The sequence below is a fragment of the Pleurodeles waltl genome, chromosome 12, assembly GCF_031143425.1.
Source record: "Pleurodeles waltl isolate 20211129_DDA chromosome 12, aPleWal1.hap1.20221129, whole genome shotgun sequence".
NCBI classification, from domain to species: Eukaryota; Metazoa; Chordata; class Amphibia; order Caudata; family Salamandridae; genus Pleurodeles; species Pleurodeles waltl.
This window is the reverse complement of record NC_090451.1, coordinates 408,804,877-408,826,756: the sequence shown is the minus strand read 5'-3', so window position 1 is coordinate 408,826,756 and position 21,880 is coordinate 408,804,877.

Sequence of the window (21,880 nt, the reverse complement as noted above, 5' to 3'; positions counted from 1 at the left end):
TCTCTCCAGAAGAGACTCGCCATTGAAGGTACAGTCCTCCGCTGGTTTTCCTCCTTCCTAAAAAAACAGAACGCAACAATTAAAAATACTCATCTCGACCTCGCCCACCTCATTAATTACCAGAGGAGTCCCCCAAGGATCTGTCCTCTCTCCCACACTCTTTAACATCAACATGGACCCTCTTACCACCATTCTCGCTCGAGCCAATATCCCCTTCCATCTCTATGCCGATGACACACAACTTTATATTGAAATATCCTCTTTAGAAGATATCCACCACCTGAACAACACCCTCAAAGAAGTCCACTCTTGGCTATCAGTTGCAAGAATGCTAAATTGCTAAAGTCCATCAACGCTGTCAAATGTATTCTCACCCCTTCGAGAACGGTCAAGTCTCTGAGAATCACTCTGGACTCCAACCTGACTATGCAGGACCACATCAAGAAGAACGCTAACAACACTTTCCACAGCCGTAAACTTCTGAACAAAATCAAATCCTTCATTCCCCAGGATGATCTCAAACAGGCCACATAAGCACTGGTACTTTCGAAACTAGACTATGGGATCTCCATTCTTACCGGCACAGCCAAATCCCAACTTGCCCCTATGAGGTCCACTCTTCACGCAGCTCCTAGACTGCTGACGGGAATTAAAAAATATGACCACATCTCCCTGAAGAGTCTTAAATGGCTCCAATTTGAGGTCCGTTGCTCGTTCCTCACTGCCTGCCTAACACACAAAGCCCTTCACACTGGGAAACCAGAATACCTCGTCAAAAAACTCTTGAAAGCAGGTTAAACAAGATCACTAAGAAGCTCAAACACCTTCCTCCTCCTCCTGCCAAAAACCAAAAAACTCGGACATGCTCATTCTCAAACAACGCGCTGAGAATCTGGAACGCCATACCTATTCACATCAGATCTAACCCTTCCCATCAGATCTTCAAAAGCTACTTAAAGAATACCTCCTCATCCAACTTACATGCCAAAAAGAATCTCCCACCCGCCATACCACCACTGCCGGATCGCTATCTTCTTGTCCGTGAGAACCCCACTGTATAACCTGTCTGCAATGGGATCCTTATGTTTTTTATGTGTTTTTCATGTGTTTATTATCTATACTGTTGTAAAGCACTCTGATGCCCTCGGGGTCTTGCCAGCGCAATAGAAAATTTCTAAATAAAAAAATAAAATAAAAAACAAATGATTCTATTCAAATCTATTGTATGTGGATTTCCTGAATGTCTACCATCAATCTGGCCTGCATGGACCTACATAGGTCTTTCCTCTCCGAAGTGGTTTATAAATCAATTGCCTTCTTTTTTCTAAAGAGTACCCTTCAAGTGGGAAGGCAGAAAGTATGTGTTTCAGTGGCCACTTGAAGTAAATCAACGACACCAGGCAAGCATTAAACATTAATTAATTAATCTATTAAGGTCTCAACATATGGAAATGTAGACCTGTCTTATTACACTTACAATTACTCTAGTCCACATTGTATGTAGAACAATTTAAACAATTTACAAATATATATTTCGGCAGCAGTATGATTGAAAAACATGGTGGGTGTTAGACCTGGCTTCCTTGGCGTGGTCTCCCATCTTTTTTGCCTCAGCTTTCTATGTTTTGACTGTGTGTTGGACTTTGTTTTTTGTAGGTTTTGGTGCTCTGGGCATATTACTGTTCTGACCAATGCCAGAGTGCAAGTGCTTTGTGTGCAAATGACATAGGTAATTGGCTTTTCCATGATTGTCATAGTTGATTTACTAGTAAGTCCCTAGTAAAGTGCACTATAGGTGTCCAGGGCCTGTAAATCAAATGCTACTAGTGGGCCTCCTGCACTGGTTGTGGCACCCACGAGTCACTCTGTAAACCTTGCTCAGACCTGCCACTGCAGTGTCTGTGTGCAATTTTAAACTACCAATTCGACCTGGCAAGTGGGTAACCTTCCCTTTTTATACATGTAAGGCACCCCTAACGTAGTCCCATGGGCAGGGTGCTGTGTATATTAAAGGTGGCACATGTACTGATGTGTTTTACATGCCCTAACAGTGAAATACTGCCAAATTCGTTTTTCACTGTTACAAGGCCTATCTCTATCACAGGGTAACATGGGGGCTGCCTCTAAGTAACTTTTAAGTGCAGTTTTTCTTTGGGAGCAGATAGAGATATGGCGTTTGGGGTCCCTGAACTCACAATTTAAAAATACATCTTTTGGTAAAGTTGGCTTTTAAATTGTCTATTTGAAAATGTCACTTTTATAAAGTAGTGCAATTCAAAATAACAGACCAGCCACAAACGTTTGGCGAACAATTTGAAACTATATCTGTGACCAGTCTGTTTATACCTCTGTGACTATAAATGTAGGTTACCTAAGAGGAAGTAGCCTCCATTTAACCATGGTCCTAGATGCTAATGATGTGTGAACTGATTCAATTGCATTGGCAAATGAAGAAACAGACCCTCGTTAATACATCAGTGAAGAAAATCTAGTTTAGCTCTGTGTCAGGGTCTGCGCGTTGCCTTACTCATGTTACTTTTGCAAACTGAGGTATGCTTGGGTTTGAGCATCAAGGACTCCCGTGTTACACAGCTCAAAAGGTTTAGGGCCTTATTTATACTTTTTGGTGTAAAACTGCACTAAGGCAGTTTTGCCCCAAAAAGTTTTGCACCGTAAAACCCCAAAATATAGAGATGCTGTGAAATATTGTTAAAATGTTACTAAGAAGGGAGGCAGTACTCAGTATATAGTAGTAACTCGCATCCTTGTGTTCAAGAATGACCGTTAGGCCTTCGAGTGTTTGGCCGACAACCACAAAGCAAGGAACCTTGACTCTTCTAGTTTATTTGACACATGAACCACTCAATGTCAAAAGAGCCTTTACGTGCGCGAATAGGAATAGTTTACAACTTGCATAATTAATGAGCAGGCCGCAAACAGCCTTGCATTTACATAAGAAACATAAAGCAGTATGACTTAACGAAAATGTCTTTGAATGATGAAGGAATACTTTCTTTCACAAGCTTTCACCTCCACAAGAAAATGTGCTTCTCCTAATTTGTTTTGCCATAGAAAGCTGTCCAGGGAAGGTAGACTTCAGGATACTGTAAAACATTGCCACTAATGTATTAATACATTTGTATATGTGAGTTAATGGTCCCACTTTATTATAAATGACATCTTTAGTATAAGGGAAAGTGTTATTTCTGATGACAAATTACAGGAAGAAGTTTTTTGAATTTTAATAGACTGACATATCATTTTGACAAGCCCTGGAAATAAAAAAAAAAAGATGAATCAATATTTTCAAAAAGTATACATTACAGAGCTCAATCGTTTCTGAGTGCATGTGCCATGGTTTAAAAATCGCAATAGATCTGTCTACTTCTCAGCAACCGTGTATTATTTCAGTTTAAAAAATATTTTTCATTTTGAACAGCGACTGTATTTGGTTCCAGCAAACGTTTTATTCGCTTAGCATTCATGCTAATCTATTACATTCCAGGTTGCAGCTCATAATAAATGTAATGTTTATATGTTTTATTAAAAAATTGCTTGCCACATCCCTTCATAACAAGTTTAAAGTTTATTTCTATTAGTATGTGCTTCATTTAAATATCACATTAATTAAATCTGCACCTTAAAGTTCATCTTCATTAAGCAATGCTCTTTTTACGAATGTTCCAGTACAATGGTGAGAATCTTTAGGGTACAAATGCTATAACAAGTCATACCATTGCTCAGAGGGTAATTTACCCACCACTAACAGAATGTGTTCAATTCGTGAAGACGAATATAACTCAAAATTCTTTGCTTCAGTTCCTTCCTTTTCACCTAAGGTTAACAAAACAGGGACTTTATAACAATGCAATATTAAACATTAAGGGGCATATTTATACTCTGTTTGCACCAAATTAGTGTCATTTTTTTTAACTCTAATTCGGTGCAAAACTAACTCCATATTTATACTTGGCCCTGATTTAAACTTTTTTTGCACCGCATTAATGTGACTCTGCCTGCTTGTGTATTCCCTGTCTGGATCAGACTGACAGTTGGGCAGTTTGTGAATCTCCATTTGACAGTGACAAAGGGAGCTGGGGTGTAGCCACCATATCCTGATGGGCCATCTGGGCTAGAGTGGAGGGAGGAGTGGTCACATACACAAGTAAGAGCTGTGCCTGCCCTCAAACAATGCAGTCTCCAAACCCCTGGTGTGTGTCTGGGGCCAGGCCTAGGCAAGGCAGGATCTTGTGAACAACAGAGACTTTCCTTTGAAGTTTGCCTACGGAAAGGGGTATAAGTAGTGATCCCAAAACTGCCTAGGAGAAGAGCTGGAGGAGGAGTACTGCTGCTTTGCCTGTGAATGGGCTTTGCTGTGTTAGCCTGCAGTTGCTACTTCTGCCTGAAAGAGGACAAAGACTGGACTTTTTGGTATATTCCTGTTTGTGACGTGTCTCCAAGGGCTTGGACTGAGCTTGCCTCGTGTTTTGATATTTCAGGGCCATCAAACACTTCCTTTCCCAACATCTGGACTCTGTGCTGAGACTTCTGCCCTGCCAAGTGGTGCCCTATCCAGTCCCTGGGCCCTTGAAAGTTGAAGTTGGTAGAACAAGGCCTGAAATCCACGCACAGGAAGCCATGCAAGGAAAATTTTGATGCAGCACCTGAAATGCGGCTGTAAAAACGACATGCCACCTGCCTCGTGACTGAAATAGATGCACCACCTGCATCTCGGCTGGGAAATCGACGCATCACCTGCATCGCGGCTGGAGAAATGATGCAACGCTAGCTTGCGGCTGCTGAAAATGACACAAACCCCACAGAGCACTTTTTTCCATAAAGGTGCGGCCGGATTTCACACGTATCATCAATGGGCGTCAAAACCAACGTGAACCTGCACGTACCCGAGGTGCCCCTTCCAGAAATCAACACATCAAATTGCTGGAGAGAAAAACAATGCATCGCTGACTTTTTCAACACAGACTAATCCGTGCGGCTTTATTTTTGACGCAAACGAGGTACTTTGTGTTACAACGTTTCCATTGTTTTCTATGGAGGAAGATTCTATTATTTTGAAAATTCCTAACTACTTGTGTATGTTGCATTTTTGTCGTTTTGGTGTTGTTTGATTTAGATAAAATTTGCCTATATCTCTAAACTTGTGTGGTGTCCATTTTGTAGTGTTTTCACTGTATTACTTTGTGTGTTGGTACATATACTTTACACATTGCCTTTGAGATAAGTCTGACTGCTTTTGCCTAGCTACCAAGGGGGTGAGCAAGGGGTTGTCTTAGGAGTGTAACTCCCTTACCCTGACTAGAGTGAGGGTCCCTGCTTGGACAGAGTGCAAACTGACCGCCAACCAAAGTCCCCATTTCTAACACTGGTGATCAGTGGTGAGGATAGAACTTGTATTTGTACTTAACATACAGTGATTAAGTGTACACTACTGTTTTCAGGGCAGGCCATTACGTGACCACATACTACTTGTTTTTGCTTTTTCTCTTTTTGGGCTTTTCCTGCATTCATTTTTTATGATTTTTAAACCTCTCTTGGGAACTCTCTGAACTACTTTGGAACTTTGCATTTTTGAGTACTCACCAACATATCTCAATCTGGGGATACACCAGCTGTCTCTACAAATGCTTTTTTTGAGTTGGAGGAACTGGTGGAGTTTACAGTGGTACTAAACGGAGAGGGACTGGGAGAATTAATGGTCCAGTATACGTACTCCCTACATGTAGACCTATATAACAAAAGTATACTGTTTACAGTGGCTCAACTGGAGCAGTCTTGTAAGGATCCTGCCTGCCCAATCAAGAGCTCCGCCAGTAAGGAGGAACGGCAAAAGGCGTTGAGGGCCTGGGTGGCAGCCAAGGAGGCTGTGGGTCACATAGAGGAGGAGGGTGAATAGGTGCAGAGTAATCTGTGTGGTGTAGTTGATGTACCTGTTCTGCCTGGGAGAGGGTCTCCAATGCAGATAGCAGTGTGTCATCCAAGGTTCTGACTCCTGAGGAGTTGCAGGACGGACACACAGAGAGGATGCAGCAGTTGGAGTTAGAGAAACCTAAAATGGTAATAAAAGAGAGAAGGTTGGCCATAGAGGAGAAAAATATGCTTTTGGCTCATGAGTTAAGTTTGAGGGTGCTGGAGCCAGTCCAGCAGAGATGGTGGTAGCAGTACCTCTGTGCAGCCATTCCATAAGACCTGGTGAAGGATTATAAGAGGAAGGATGAGATCTATCTGTAGTTTAAGGGGTATGAGTCGGCTCTCCACATGAACATAGTCCCTGAAGCACATTGGGTGATGAGTCTGTGGAAACACTTTGAGGCCGAGGAGAGGGACACTCTGACATCCTTAGGGGATACTCAGGGCCTCACCTACTCTCTCATGAATGAATCCCTTCTCACCAGATATGGTCGTACTCCTAAGAAGTATGAATACGAAGAAGGAATCCCAAACTTGGTTGGAGTGTGTAGGCTCTTTTTGCAGGTCACTAGAAAGTTGGGTGAAGGGCAGTAAGGTGACAACTTATAAGGGGCTGTACAATTTGATTGCTTGGGAGCATTGTTTTCCAGAGCTGAGCCAGCACCTAATTGACAGCAAGCTGACTGACCCTAGAAAGCTTGCTCAGGAAGCGCACCGGTGGGAAAGCACCAGGGTCCAAAGAAGTTATGGGGGAGACTCTTCCATGGGTGGGCAGGGTTCCCACCAGAAGAAGTGGGGGGTAAGGGTAAACAGCAATAGTTCTCTAAAGGGCCCCAACCTAGTTCCCATGGTAAGGATTCCCAACCCCCCATTGAAAAGAAACCTTGAGTCTTTACAGGGAAACCTGCAGAGAGGGGACCCCGCAAGTGCTATGCATGTGATTAGGTAGGTCACAGGTGCTCAGTCACCAGGTTTGGCCAGTGTAGCTTTTGGGGAGGAGTTGGTTCCAGGTGGGTGGTAGTCAGCTGAGATGACCCTTGTCTCACTAGGGGACTATACGATGGTCCAGAGGACCCTCATGCTGGAGAACACCAAGAAATACAGGCAGTGAGTGACCATCAATGGACAGAGGGTGGAGCCAGTGTGACTACTGTGAGCAGGTAGTTCCCCGTGCACTTCACCAAGTAGTTGCAGTAGATAACTCAGAGCGCCTATGCAAAGTGGCATAGGTTCCCTTTGAGAGGGGGGGTCTGAGGTTCTTTGAGGGTAGCTGTGAGTCCAACCATGCCTGTTGATTGTCTGCTTGGCAATGCCCTGGAGGATTCCCCTTGAAAGAAGGTGGAGCACAGGTCTCAGTTGGATATGTTGGGTCTGCCTGTGTGGGTGTGTGTGTCCACTAGGTCAACGGCAGCCCGTAAGGGTCATCAGGAGGCCCTGGAGCCTAAAATAGTATCCCAGGTGCCTGCCAGAAGGATGAAGGATGGGGGGGCGTGTGAGAGAAGAGGGCTGATTGCAGAGGCCCTCTAACTTTTTGCCCCCATTTTCCACTTTTTGCTGGTGTTTTCCTGACTCTGATGGTGCCCTGGGTCCTGCTAACCAGTCCCAGGGCCTGTGCTCTGTGTAAAATCAGTATGCAAATTAGGCTAATTATAATCGGCTAAGTCAACCTATCTATAAGTCCCTAGTATATGGTAGGGCATTTAGGTTTAGGGACCCCAGCATAGGTAGTGCACCCATAGGTGCACTGCTGAGGTGCCCAGTGTCATTTTAAAAGCAGGCCTGCCTTGCTGGCTGCTTTTAAATTAAAGTTATATGCAAATTTGACTTTGGAATTAAAAGTAGTTCTAAAGTCTTCAACTACCTTATTTCTACATATAAGTCACCCCTAAGGTGTGCCCTATGTGCCCCTAGGGCTGGGTGCCATGTAACTATAAGCAGGGACCTTATAAAAATAATTTCATAAGCCCCGGTGAGGTAAAACAGCCAAATTCATTTTTCCCTCATTGTAGTGAGTGGCCTCCATAGGCTAGAATGGGGAGACTTTATTTTAATTTTTAAAGTCCCCTTAAGTAACAGATGCCAGCAGTTTGGTATCAAATTAATTGTTATAATAAATCCCACAACTTCCAGTTGTTGGATTTAATATAACTTGTTCAGGTAAAGAGTTTTAAACTTTACCTGAAAAGTTGCCAACTTCAGCCCTGCAGTGTTTTTGCTGCTGTGCTCTGATTGGCCAGCCTCTGGCAGCCTGGCCAGGCTGCCTTGATGAGGTGTGAAGTGGCCTGGATCCACACAAAGAGATGTGCATGTGGGAGGAGATCTCCCCTCAGCAGATGGTAAAGCAGGAAGGGGGAGGGCTGCAAAACTGGTCTTCAAAGGCAGAGAAGGACATTTGGAGCAACCCAGCAACACCTTCACATCATGCAAACCCAGACACTTAGGTGCCCCCATTAGATTAGGAGAGGGCAGGAGAGGGGTGTGTTTAGGATTTTTAGCCACACCAGTGGGTGGGCTTAGCCAGATATAACCTCCAAAAATCACTTTCAGACATGATGGATTTTTGAGGAAAGTTGCTTCCTGGGATTGATTTTTGCCCCACTTCCCAGGAAGTGGTCATCACAGGGGGATGGACCCTGCACCTGATTGAAGAACCAGGACCCCCCTGTTTTTCACCCAGGAGCAGCGATAAAACTGGCAGACCTGCACCCACACCACAGTTCCCTACCAGATCCCTACCTGGAAGAACCACAGAAGAAGAAGGACTGCCCTGCTGGACCCCTGGCCTGCACCTGGACCCTGCACTCTGAAGAACTGCACCAGCTGCACACTTGGGCTTCACCACAAGAAGGACTTTGCCTGGCTTCAACTGGTTCAAGGAGGGACTCCCTGTTTGCTACAGATGAAAAATTGCTAACCAGAGTCCCCTGCACCAACTCCTGAAGAAACCAACCAGCTGACCACTGTCCAGTGGCCAAAAAGGAGTTTGTGCCAGGTGCATTCTGTGAGTTGTAGTCCACACCCCCAAGGAGCATCTCAGAGCTTCTGGAACCTTGGGGTGAGCCGTGGACCCCAAAAGAATCTTAAAGGAACATCTGGAAGAAGATCCAGAAGTTTGGAGAACTTTGGAGAACTTTTTGAAAAAAGCTCCATAGAGAGACCGACCCGCTCCAGCAACTCTAGCCGGCTTGCCTCAACCGCGACCCGGCCTGACTTGCAGGTTCGTCCCGGTGAAGAAAATCTCCCAAAAATAGACTAAGGGGGTCATTATGACCCTGGCGGTCGGTGGTAAAGCGGCGGTAAGACAACAAACAGGCCAGCGGATATTTTTTTTTAATTATGACCGCAGCCGTAACCGCCGCGGTCATCCGCCACTGCACCATTCCTACCGCCATGGCGGTGAAGACCGCTGGGCTGGAGATTGCTCTCTCCAGCCCGGCGGTTGTCACTAGACTGCCGACGGTATCAGGACCCTGCATACCGCCTTGGATCCCGGGTGGTTGGGAACCACCATGAGATCCATGGCGGTAGGCACTATCAGTGCCAGTGAATTCCTTCCCTGGCACTGATAGGGGTCTCCCCCACCCCCTGATACACCCCACGAATCCTACCCCCACACCCCCCACCCCCCTGCCACCCCCCAAAGGTGCCACAACCCCCCTCCCTACCCCGACCCCGAACATGCACATATACACACCCCTACACGCACACACCCCCAACATGCACATATACACACCCCTACACGCACACATACACCCCAACAACACATACCCGCACACATACAAACAGACATGCACACCGTCCGACCCGCACACATTTCCCATGCACACAACACCCCTGCATGCATACACTCACTCCCTCACCCCTCTACACTCTCACACGCACACCCCCATGCACGCACACAACACACAACACTCCCCCACCCCCTTCCCTAATGGACAATCAACTTACCTTGTCCTTTGATCCTCCGGGAGGGTACGGAATCCATGGGGGCAGTTCCGCCACCAGAACACCGTCACCAGAACACCGCCACACCGAATCATGGGACGTGATTCAGTGGACGGTGTTCTGTTGACGTGGCGGTGGAGGTTGAGCAACCTCCACTTTCCCGCCATCCGCCAGTATGGCTGCTGGCGGCTTTCCATAGGAAAAAGGACGGCAGGCAGCCAGAGGTCAAAATACGCGGCGCCGAAGACCGCCACCACTGGCGGTCTTCAGCACGGCGGTACCTCAGCGGTCTTGCAAAAAGACCGCCGAGGTCGGTATGACCCCCTAAGTCTGAATGTAGGAAGTTGACCGGGACCTCCCAGCCAGCGCATCCGAGGAGGGCTCCAAGGACATCGGATCAAGATCCAGGTTTGCCCCGGTCCAAGGATTTTCACCTCGAAAAACGACTAAGTCCGAAGGTAAAAATTTCCACCAAGGGCTCCCGCGACACGTATCCGAAGAAGAGTTCCAGGAGGTCGGATTGGACTGGCAGGTTCTTCCCGCTGAAGAAAATCTTCAGAAAAATGACTGAGTCCTAAGGTAATCTTTTGACCGAGGCCTCCCGTGGGCTGTAGCCGAGCCGGGCTCCATCGCGGTTGGCCTTAAACTTTGACTTTGCCCCGGTCGAGGTGCGACCAGATGACCAGATTGGCGATTTCTGTTTCTATGCGCTAGAATACAATAATTCTTTAAAAAATGATATCTCTGGTTCCCCTTATCCGATTTTATTCATTTTTGTGTCATTTTAAAGATAAAAATATAATCTATTGTTATAAATTGATTTTGGATTTTTAAAAAGTTTCCTGTGTTTTATTTAATTACTGTTTTGTGATGTTTGAATGCTTTACACTCTGTCTCCTAAGTTAAGCCTTGTTGCTCGTTGCCAAGCTACCAAGGGTTGAGCTAGGTTTAATTTACTGAGACCTAACTGGACCTAAGTGGAGGTTAGTGGCCTATTGCTAAGTGTAGGTACTTATGTGCCCTTATCATAACCCATTTTCCAACAGTGCGGGAAACCCATCCCAGAAGTTACCACAGTCTGGGAGGAGTCTGAACCTGAGGGGGACACCCTGGAGCCTAAAGGGGAACAAGTGGCTGAAATGGGGGAGGTACCCGAGATGTCTCAGTGGCAGCAGGAAGAGGGACCCACTAGGGAAGCATTCTGCAGGGCACAGAAGGTATTTCCTTCTCTGGAGGCTTTGCGGCAGCAGGCTGCTGACCAGGCATCTGGCAAGGAGTCTGGTTCACTCTTGATTTATTGGGAGGGTGGACTCCTATATAGTGAGCCTAAGGTTATGGAGCCTGGTGCAGCCTCTGTGCTGGTGGTACCCCAGTGCTTCACAGCCTTCCTACTGGGTCTGGTTCATGATGCGCCTTTAGCTGAACAGCTTGTCACACACTTTTACTGGCCCTAAATGTGCAGGCACTCTGATGTGCAATGTAGGTCTTGCCAAACTTGTCAAGCAAGTGGAAAGAGTGGGGGGAAATGTAAGGTTCCCATCCAAACTTTTCTTGTAGTCGGCTCCCCCTTTGAAAGGGTTGGTACTGACATTGTGGGGCCTCTGGATCCCAAGACAGCCATGGGCAACAGGTTTATTTTGGTCTTGGTGAACCATGCCACCAGGTACCCAGAAGCCATTCTTTTGAGATCAATCACTGCTCTGTGCAAGGACGTGCATTGATGGGGATTTTTACCTGCATGGGGTTCCCCAAAGAAGTGGTGTCTGACAGGGGTACCAACCTCATATCCACCTATATGGAGTCTCTGTGGAAGGAGTGTGCGGTGACCTACAAGTTCACCACTCCTTACCACCCCCAAGGAAATGGTATGCTTGAGAGTTTCAACCGCACCTTGAAAGGCCTAATTATGGGCATGTCAGAGCCCTTGAGGCATAAGTGGGATGCCCTCTTGCCATACCTTCTGTTTGCTTACAAGGAGGTGCCACAAAAGGACTTTGTTTTATCCCCTTTGAATTGTTAATTGGACACCCTGTGAGAGGACCTGTTGGAGGCTGGCCATCTATGTAGTGTGCAAAACTAAGCACACTGTGCAGGGGGTCCAGGCAGTGGGTCCAGGTCATAGGTATATGCCTCATAAGGTTCCAGGTTGAGCTTCTGGATTCTGAACTCTGAATCAGACATTTTTATCTTACTAAAGTTGGGACCTTTTTGGAATTTACAGTTCCCCCTTTTGGATAACGAACTAAAGCAAAGACTTTTAACCTTTTTCTAAAGTTGTAGGGACCTAACCAGGCCCCTAACAATTACTTTTAAAAAATTGTAAAAAATGGTAGTCAATTAGAAAAATCAAAAACAATTATCTAAAGGCAATTTGGATAGTTACTCATGTGTTTACACAATTGAAAAAGTGGTATCAGCAAATTGAAAGCCTTATCCCACCGCTGATACACCAAATGTAGGAGGCTGGCCCTCCATGTAGTGTGCAAAACTAGGCACACTGTTCAAGGAGTCCAGGCAGCCACACTTTGGTTTCCAGTGGTAAATATTAGACCACCTAATGTTCCAATTTTTAAGGTAGCTGGTCGAGCAGTTAGGCTAATCCAGTAGATGTGCTAAGTATTTGCTATACTCACAAATCCAATCATGCACCACACATACTCACTAAATAACTAGAGACCAGAATTTATAAAAATACTTCAGACTTTTATATAAATTGTAAGACCAACTTTAAGATACATTAAGCACTTTTTGAAATGTGACTTTTAAAAGTTTTAAGAAAGTTAGTCTTTCTGTGCATAATTACGCCCTATAGGAATCAACAGGCAGTCACTTTTAAAAATGCGTTAAAGATTGTACATTTGAGTTAACAGCCTCTTCTTTTGCAGGATGGTCGCAGCAGTCGGTGGGCACCTTGTGCCAGTTGGAGAGCCTTGGGAGGGTCCTGGTTCCGGTGGAAGCAGCGTTGGAAAATCCCTTGGCACAGGGCCACCTGCAGTGGCCACTTGGAAAATGACCTGGTTTGCAGATTTAAAGTTAGTGCCTGGGGGTCCCCTTGGGCTGTTGAGGTTGCAAGAGTTTGGGGACCCGGGGTATACATCAGATCCAGTGATGCAAGGCTCATGGCAGCCAGTTGCAGGGTGTTTTGGAGGTCTTGGATGCTGTGTGCAAAGGGACCTTTTGGAGCTGGACGTAGGTCTTCTTCTTGAGGTCTTGCAGTAAGTCGTGGGTGCTCTGGTGGGAGGTCCAGGGTGTCACTGAAGTCCTTCAAATGGGGCTTCCTCCTGGTCCAGTTGCATCTCTGGGTCAGAGCTGTTTTGGTGATGTCCGATGTGCAGTGTTCAGTACCTGGTGTATTGTCACAACTTGGCCACTGAAGGGTGCTGAACCACCAAACTTGTTACACTTGCAGGTCTCATCTGGGCTGCATGGGTGTTTTGATAGGTCTGGCTGCATCTTCCGGTTGAGGAGATATCATCAAGTCAGTGAAAGGTCACTCACCGGTTTGTAGGTTCCTTGCAGGTTCCTTTGGTTTTTTGAGTGTGCCTCCAGTCAGGCGGGAGATCTTGGGCTATTTGCAAAGCTTGGAGGTCCTCGCGGTCTTTTGAGTCGGTCCAACAATCAGCTTCTCCGCAGCAGCGATTGTTGGGACTCTGGTGCAGCAAGCATGGGTCTTGGAGCTTCTTCTGGTGGAGCAGATCCTCTGTTTTCATCTTGGCGGATTCTTTGGTGCTGTCTTCTTTTCTTCCAGATGAATCTAATTTCTTGGTCTAGGGGAGCCCATTAAATACTGAATTTAGTGGGTGTTTTAGGGGGAGCCTGGTAGTGTTCAATGGTACACTTACCCTTGGGTGGCTACACCCACTACAGTCACCACTTCTTGTGGGAAGGGTCACTTCCCTAAACCTCATTGGATATTTTTCCTGCCATCCAACATGGAGGAAAATGAAATGGAGGGAGCACTTTGCCTGCAAGTCCGTAGGGGTGGTGCATGCTCAGTGAGGCCACTTGTCCTACCTTTTTTTTAGTTTCCCGCCTTAGCTCCCACCAAAAGTGTGGGTCTGCAAAGGGGGAAGCCATCAGCAGGCCTGGGGGGCTGAAATTTGAAGCTTACCGCCAGGGTGTTGCACTTTCCTGAGGGAGGGGGTGTTAGCTCCTCCACCCAGGAAGGGCATTGTTTTACAAACCAGAGCCATGGCTCTCCCCCAGGTTTGTATACCGGCTGTCTGGAAGTGGCAGGCTGGATGGAACCAGTCAGTAACTATGCCCGTTAGGTTAGCTTTTGCAGGAGGCACCCATAAGGTGGCCCCTGGGTACATTTAGGGTTAAATCCAATATTGGTACCAGTATGGATTTAATATTCTGAGTTGTTTGATAACAAACAACCCAGGGTACAGCAGGGCCATCTTGTAACTGAGGAGCATGTGTTTTACCTGTGTCCAGCACATGTACTTGAGATGGCTGCTCCGTTCACTCAGGTTTGGCAAGGACACAGTGGGAGCATATTGCTCATAGAATTATGCCATCACATATAGTATGGTGCACCCTGTCTTAGGACTGTAAGGCCTACCAGAGGGGTGATTTACCCATATCATATGAAGTATATGGTGGACAGGGCACACAGGGAGTGTGCCATGTCAAGTTCGCCTTTTTAGGTTTGCCCCAGTACACTCAGCCTGCACTGGAAGTGTTAGGTGTATCTGGGCGCAGGGCCCTAGAGGGCGGCACAATCAGTGCTGCTGCCCTCAAAGGCCTACTCCTACTATCCCATGCCCTCAGTACTGGGGTACCCAAATACTAGGGTCTTACAGTGATATGTAAGAGTGTTTCCAATTGTATCATGCTCAAATCGTTTCTCTGCTCTGGAGTCTCTGGGCACAAACGATGATCTGGGCATTGTTAATGACCAAGCCACTAGTCAACATGAGATCCATCCCATGCTAACGCTTGTTGTAGAATTAAAAGAAGAAGTGAAAGAACTAAAGTCTTCCCTAGCTGAGGTCTTGTCTTTACTTCGTTCCAAAAGTACCTCCATGGAATTTCGCAACTTAAATAACCATGAGCCATTCATTACAACTAGGCCTTATATAGCACCGGTTTCTGGGAAAATTAAGGAAAAATTCTTGCTACAGCCTCTAAGTGCCCCAACTCAGGCAAACTCAGCTTCTCCATTTGACCAGAGTAGTCCCTTTGGATCCAAAGAAATTTCTGGCGTGCCAACACTGGCCCACCTAAAGCATACAAGGGTCGTAAATTCCGCACAAAATGCACCTCTGCATAGAGCCTGTGTCTATTCAATTTATATGTGCAGGGTTCCATCAGTAGTAACAGATATGAAAGAAGACACAATATCTCTAAAAAATAAAGTCATACATTGGATCTGGCATACCCGTCAATGCAGCTCTGTAATATACTCAGACATCATTTCTGCCCAGCGATATCCCGCTTCGGTAGGCCAATTTGATACGATAAAGTTGACACTATCTACCCCTGATCTGGTAAGGGGTTTTCTATCTTTAGAAATGAGAAACCCTTTGAAAAATGGCTCGAAGATCTATTTTAAAAGTTGTTGGCCTGAAGAAGACCACGTGCCAATTATAAATTCACTAGCTTCTAAGAGTCCTTTGGTGCAATCCAACAAACAGGACAGTCCCCCCGCGAATGCCTCAACAATACTAAAGAATCCTGTCCAATTATCCCTGGCAGATGAATCTGATTGACTTATTCCCGAACAGGCCCAAAGGGAGCCCCCCAACTTTATATTTTATGGGGAAAAGGGGTCCCCATCAGTGCCTTCTGCTGAAAGGAGGGAGAAATGTCCATTACCAGGTACGAAAGATGCTCTCTCTAACTCTACCTCTACCTCTAAAAACCCAATTGGTAATATGTGTAGCCCACCACCTCCATTGAAAAAGACGGCAAGCGATGGGCATTTAACTCCGAACTTTTTGTCATGGAATTTGGCAGGAATTCGTACTAAATTAGTTGATCCAGACTGGGGGGGCTTTATCGATAATTTTGACATTTGTTTTTTTCAAGAAACATGGATGATAGATAATGTACTTAGGCAAGGTTTTAAATCCTACTGCAAATCAGCAAGACCTTCCCCGATGGGGAGACCAGCTGGAGGACTTATTATATGGCTGAAGATTACAGTCAAGGGGAAAATCAAAGAAATTGAAGTGGACTCAGAGGACATATTGGCCTTATCCATACAGCAGAAGTGTGGTTTTTTTCTACTATGTAATAACATTTATAATAGACCAGGTCCCCCAAACAAATTGTCTAAAACATTCTATGTATTAAATGCCTTAGTTTCAGAATATATAAACTTGCATTTTATCTTTATTGTAGGGGACCTAAATGTAACACTTGAACCAAATTGTGCTTTCTCAGAAGTAACTCAATTAGAAGACGCAGCATGGAATATCCCGCCATTTTCCTCTTTAAAGAAACAGGTCAGGTCAAATAGTAGAGTGCTCTAATTTATCCATCTTATGATCACCCATGGCCTTCGCCCAGCGAATGGCCGTCTTCCTTCGGACACACCTGCTAAGTACACCTTTTTTAGAGGCCAGTATAGTAGTACATTGGACTATGCGGTAATTGATACAAGAATTTGGTTTTGTGTACATGATATGTATGTAGGAAGACAGTATACAAGTGACCACGCCCCAATTTTAGTCACCTACGAGGGCCTAATTCTAGAAAATGAGGATACCAAATATACAGGAGAGTTTCTCTACCCCTAACACTCTCCTCTAACAAGTGTACCTTGAAATGGGAGTGCTTTCAAAAGTCAACAAAATTACAGAAGACATTGTATGATATAGTATCAACACATCAGCTTGTTAAAACTCCCTCTTTCCATTCCCCAAATGAGATCCTGAGCCTCCACACGCCATTATTTGTTACTCTTCGGGACCTTTTTCTAAAAACTAGCAGAGAAGCCAAACACCCGGTGCGTTTCTGTCACAGGTGGTTTGACAAAACATGCAGGGTTGCCAGAAATGGCTTGATCAAAGCAATCAAATCAAGAGATAAAACCCTGATAACGAATGCCAGACGAGATTATGCATCAACAATAAACCATGTTAAAAACAATTGGGAAATGGAGGCCTGGCAGAATCTATTGACAGCAGTCAAGGAAAAGCACACAAAACGCTTTTGGTCCCTGGTAGCTTCAAATGGGCGAAACCAGGGCAATAGACTTAATTGCCATATCCCCGCCGATATTTGGGCTGATCATTTCATGAAACTCTATGAAGAGGAAGCTCATGATCCTGAGGCGTACAAATTGGGTTCCCTCTCGGAGAAAAACCCTATGCCATTTACACTAGCTGAAACACAGGAGGCCATTATGGCCCAAAAAACGGGAAAGGCTCCTGGCCTCGATGGTATTCTGGCCGATTTATATAAATCTGACCCAGAGCTATGGGTCCCATATATAAATAAAGTATCTAATGCAGTCTTGGCCACTGGAAATTATCCTCACGCCTGGAGGGGTGCTATCATTATACCTATCTATAAAAAGGGAAATAGATCTGACCCAACAAATTACAGGCCAATTAGTCTTTTGGATAATCTCCCAAAAATATTTTGTCATCAGATCCTGATAAGAACCAAGGCATGGATGCAAGAATCACAAATCCTGAGTGACTTCCAAGCCGGCTTTAGGGAAAAAATTAGCACAATTGACCAGATATTTAGATTCCTCACGATTAAATGGAAGTCTGTCGACCTGGAAGGAGGGAAGTTATTCGTAGCCTTTGTGGATCTCAGATCTGCTTTTGACTTGGTCCCACGCCAAAAGCTATGGGAGATACTGGATAGAGCAGGACTCCCATGTACGCTATTAAACACAATCAAAAGCTTGTAGAATAAGACCTTTGCCAAAGTTAGATGGGGAGCAAATGGGGAAACAACAAGAGAGATCCCAATCAAAAGGGGAGTGAGACAAGGGTGTGTTTTGGCCCCAACCCTTTTCCTAATATTTATAAATGCTTGTATTCCTTATCTATTTGCTTGTGACAACGATGCACCCAAGTTAGGGGGGTGAAGACACCATGCCTGCTCTTTGCGGACGATACATTCTTGCTATCTCAAACTGCGTCCGGTCTAGGAAACTTACTACAAAAATTCACATCCTTCTGTGGAGATCACGGTCTTGAAGTGAACTCTATGAAAACAAAGTATATGATCTTTGGTGACAACAAACATAAAGTAAGAAAGAGTATCTCTATGGAAGGGGTAGAGCTGGAGAGAGTTGCAGATTTTGTGTATTTGGGGGTCAGACTTGAGGATACTCACAGATGGCAGGCGCAGATAGCAAGGGCACATATGTCACTGAAGCAGAACCTGGGTGGCGTACTGAGATTTGCAAATAGGTCCCCGAGGTTCGCAATCACTCCAGCAATGGAAATATACAAGCTACAAGCAAGAGGGAGTGCTCTTTATGGAGCAGAGCTATGGGGACATGGTAACCTAAAGGATTTGGAGGTTGCTGAAAATTCTTTTATAAAGTCTATCCTAAGAATACCCACTAGCTCTCCCACGTTACCTGTGCGCATGGACGTGAACCTCGATTCTATTGCTTATATAGCAGCGCTGAAACCAATACTATATTGGATTAGAATATGGTCCTTGGATATACTTAGTCCGTATAGGACATGGTTGAAAGCTCTGATTAGTGGAAACTATCTGGAAAAAATTCCCTGGTGTAAGCATGTTAGGGCCATTCTGACTAATCTGGGGCTGGTATGCGGCACAAGTTGTAAAGGATGGATATTGACGGTGGCTAAAAGTGAGGAAACTAGCAGAGGTCCCTCTAGGTAGTTTGTCTGACAAGTTTACATCAAATGTCACTACGAGTTTGAACCATATATGGATTTGATTACATTCCCACGAGCCCGTGCCCTTTACATCAGATTCAGGATAGGCTCGCTACCGCTACGTTCTTTCACTTGCACTTGGTCTAAAGATGATCCTTATGCCAATTTTTGTCCGATGGGCTGCTGCCTTCCCGAATGTAGTGCACATGTATTATTTCATTGTCCTGCTTATGATAAACAGTGAACTAAATGGATTGTACCTCTCTGTAGAATTATGGGCTTTCAGAACCGTTTTACTGCCCTTAGAATTTTCAGGTCTAATACCGAGGACATCGTGGCATTTGCCCTAGCAAGCTATCTAGATGAAATTTGGTGTGTCAGAGCAAAAATGTTAAAATTATCATACTAGTAGGAGTTTATAATGGGAAAGCTTTGTACTTTATTTTAACTTATCTGTTGTTTTTAACTAGGAAGATATTTGTCTCACGATATTTATTATGGAAAAATGTAATATACTTTCTATCCCAATCTTATATGGTATGATTTTTATATGGTATGATTGTAAAGGGAAATATTTTATACTTAAGGACTTTTATCTATAGTTTATTTTTGTAAATCTGTGATTCCTTGTGATGTGCTTTTATGGTATTTGCTTTTTACCGAAATAAAGCTAATGAAAGTCAAAAAGTATCCAATTGTACCATGCATCACAACAGATTTAAGGAATGAGCTCTGGCCCAGGGAACCTGGTTAGCAGTGGCCTTGGGCACTACCAACTAGAACACATCAACATCAGGTAAAAAGTGGGGGCTAACCATGCAAAAGGAGGCCTCCTCTCACAGGACCTCTGAGTCTGGTTAGGGAAGGCTTGGACAGCGCCTCCAGTAACCCCCCCCCCCAGGATGTATTTGGCTACATGCTGGCTTTTAGGAACCAGACAGGCCGCTTCAGGAAGCTCGCTCAAGAGAACCTGGAAGCAAGCCAGGAGGACGTGAAACGCTGGTATGACCTGAATGCCACTCTGGTTGAGTTTCATCCTGGCCAGAAAGTGTGGGTCATGGCCCCAGTGGAGTGTAGCGCTCTCCAAGATAACTGGACTGGGTCTTTTGAGATTGTGGCTCGCAAAAGTGATGTCACTTATCTGGTGAACTTGTGGACTACTAGTAACCCTTTGAAGGTCCTACATGTGAACTGCCTCAAGCCTCATTTTGAGAGGACAGAAGTGATTATGCTCTTGGCAACAGGTGATGGGGTGGAGGAAGGGAATGAACCTCTTTCTGACCTCCTGTCTGCCAAAGAGAAAGATGGTTCAGTGGAGGGTGTGAACCTGTCCCCCTCACTGCATATAGAACAAAAGAGGGACTGTCGCCCAGTGTCGGGACAGTTTGCATCTCTATTTTTCCATGATCCTACGGGTCACGCACTTGTGCACACATGATGTGGACACTGGGGACACTCCACCTGTGAAACATAAGATTTACAGGGTGACTGACAAGGTTAGAGCCAGCATTAAGAATGAGGTATGCAAAATGTTAGCTCTTGGGGTTATTGAGTTTTCCAGTAGCCCTTGGGCCAGTCTTGTGGTCTTGGTCCTGAAAGCTGCTGGTCCTGGTACCACTCTAGAATGCAGGTTTTGTGTGGATTACCGGGGACTCAATGAGCTCTTAAGGAGTGACCCCATCTCGAGCTGATGAGCTCTTTGATTAGTTAGGGGCTGCCAAATATCTCAGCATCTTTGATTTAACGTCTGGATATTGGCAGATTGCTCTGACTGAGGGGGCCAAGGAAAGGTCTGCATTTTCTACCCCAGATGGGCACTACCAGTTTAGGGTGATGCACTTTGGGACGGCAAATGCCCACGCCACCTTTCAGAGGTTGGTTAACCAGGTTTTGGCTGGATTGGAGGACTTCAGTGCAGCCTACCTGGATGACATTGCTGTATTCAGCTCCAGTTGGGAGGAACACCTGCAGAACCTCTGCAAAGTGTTGGATGCTCTGCAGAAGGCAGGACTCATTATTATTGCGAGTAAGTGCCAAATAGGACAGGGCTCTGTGGTGTACTTGGGACACCAGGTTGGGAGTGGCCAGGTGGCACCCCTACAACCAAAGATGGACACCATTCTGGCTTGGGAGCCCCTCAAGACCAGGACTAAGGAGAGCCTTTTTAGGTCTTACAGGATACAATAGGAGGTTTGTCAAGGGTTATGGCACTATTGTTGCTCCCTTGACTGAATTAACCTCCAAAAAGCAACCTAAAAAGTTGATCTGGTCTGAGACTTGCCAGACAGCATTTGATGCCCTGAAGGCAGTCATGTGCATGGCATCCATCTAAAGGCACCTGACTTCTTTAAAAAATGTGTTGTGCAGACTGATTCTTCAGAGGATGGTGTGGGAGAGGTAATAGCACAAGCTAAATAAAGAGGTCCTAAACCAGGCTGTAGCCTTCATTAGTAGGAAGTTACTGCCCTGGACACATAGGTGGAGTGCAATTGAGTGAGAAGCTTTTGCTGTGGTCTGGACACTGAAGAAGCTAAAACCTTACTTGTTTGCAACTCGCTTCTGGGTTCAGACAGACCACAGGACTCTCAGATGGTTAATGCAGAGAGGGGTGATAACCCAAAACTGTTGAGGTGGTCTGTCTCCCTACAGGGAATGGAACAGAACACACCTATGCTGATGGTTTGTCCAGATTCTTCTGCCTTAGTGATGAGAAGTCCCATGAGGTTATTTAGTTCTCCCCACTTACAGCTGGGGAAACACCTGTCAGACCTGGCATCCTTGGCCAGGTCTCTCCTGTCTTTTTTGCCTCTGTTTGCTATGTTTTGACTGTGTGCTGGACTTTGTTTTTGTGGGTTTTGGTACTCTGGGTACTTTACCACTGCTGACCAGTGCGAAAGTGCAAGTGCTTCCTATGTAAATTATATGTGTAGTTAGCTTTTCCATGATTGGCATATTTGATTTACTAGTAAGTTCCTAGGAAAGTACACTACAGGTGCCCAGGGCCTGTAAATCAAATGCTACTAGTGTGCCTGCAGCACTGGTTGTGCCACACACATGAGTAGCCCTGTTAACATGCCTCCGGCCTGCCAATTCGAGCTGGCAAGTGTACCCACTTGCCTGACCCAAACCTTTCCACTTTATACATGTAAGGCACTCTCAAGGTAGGCTCTAGGTACCCC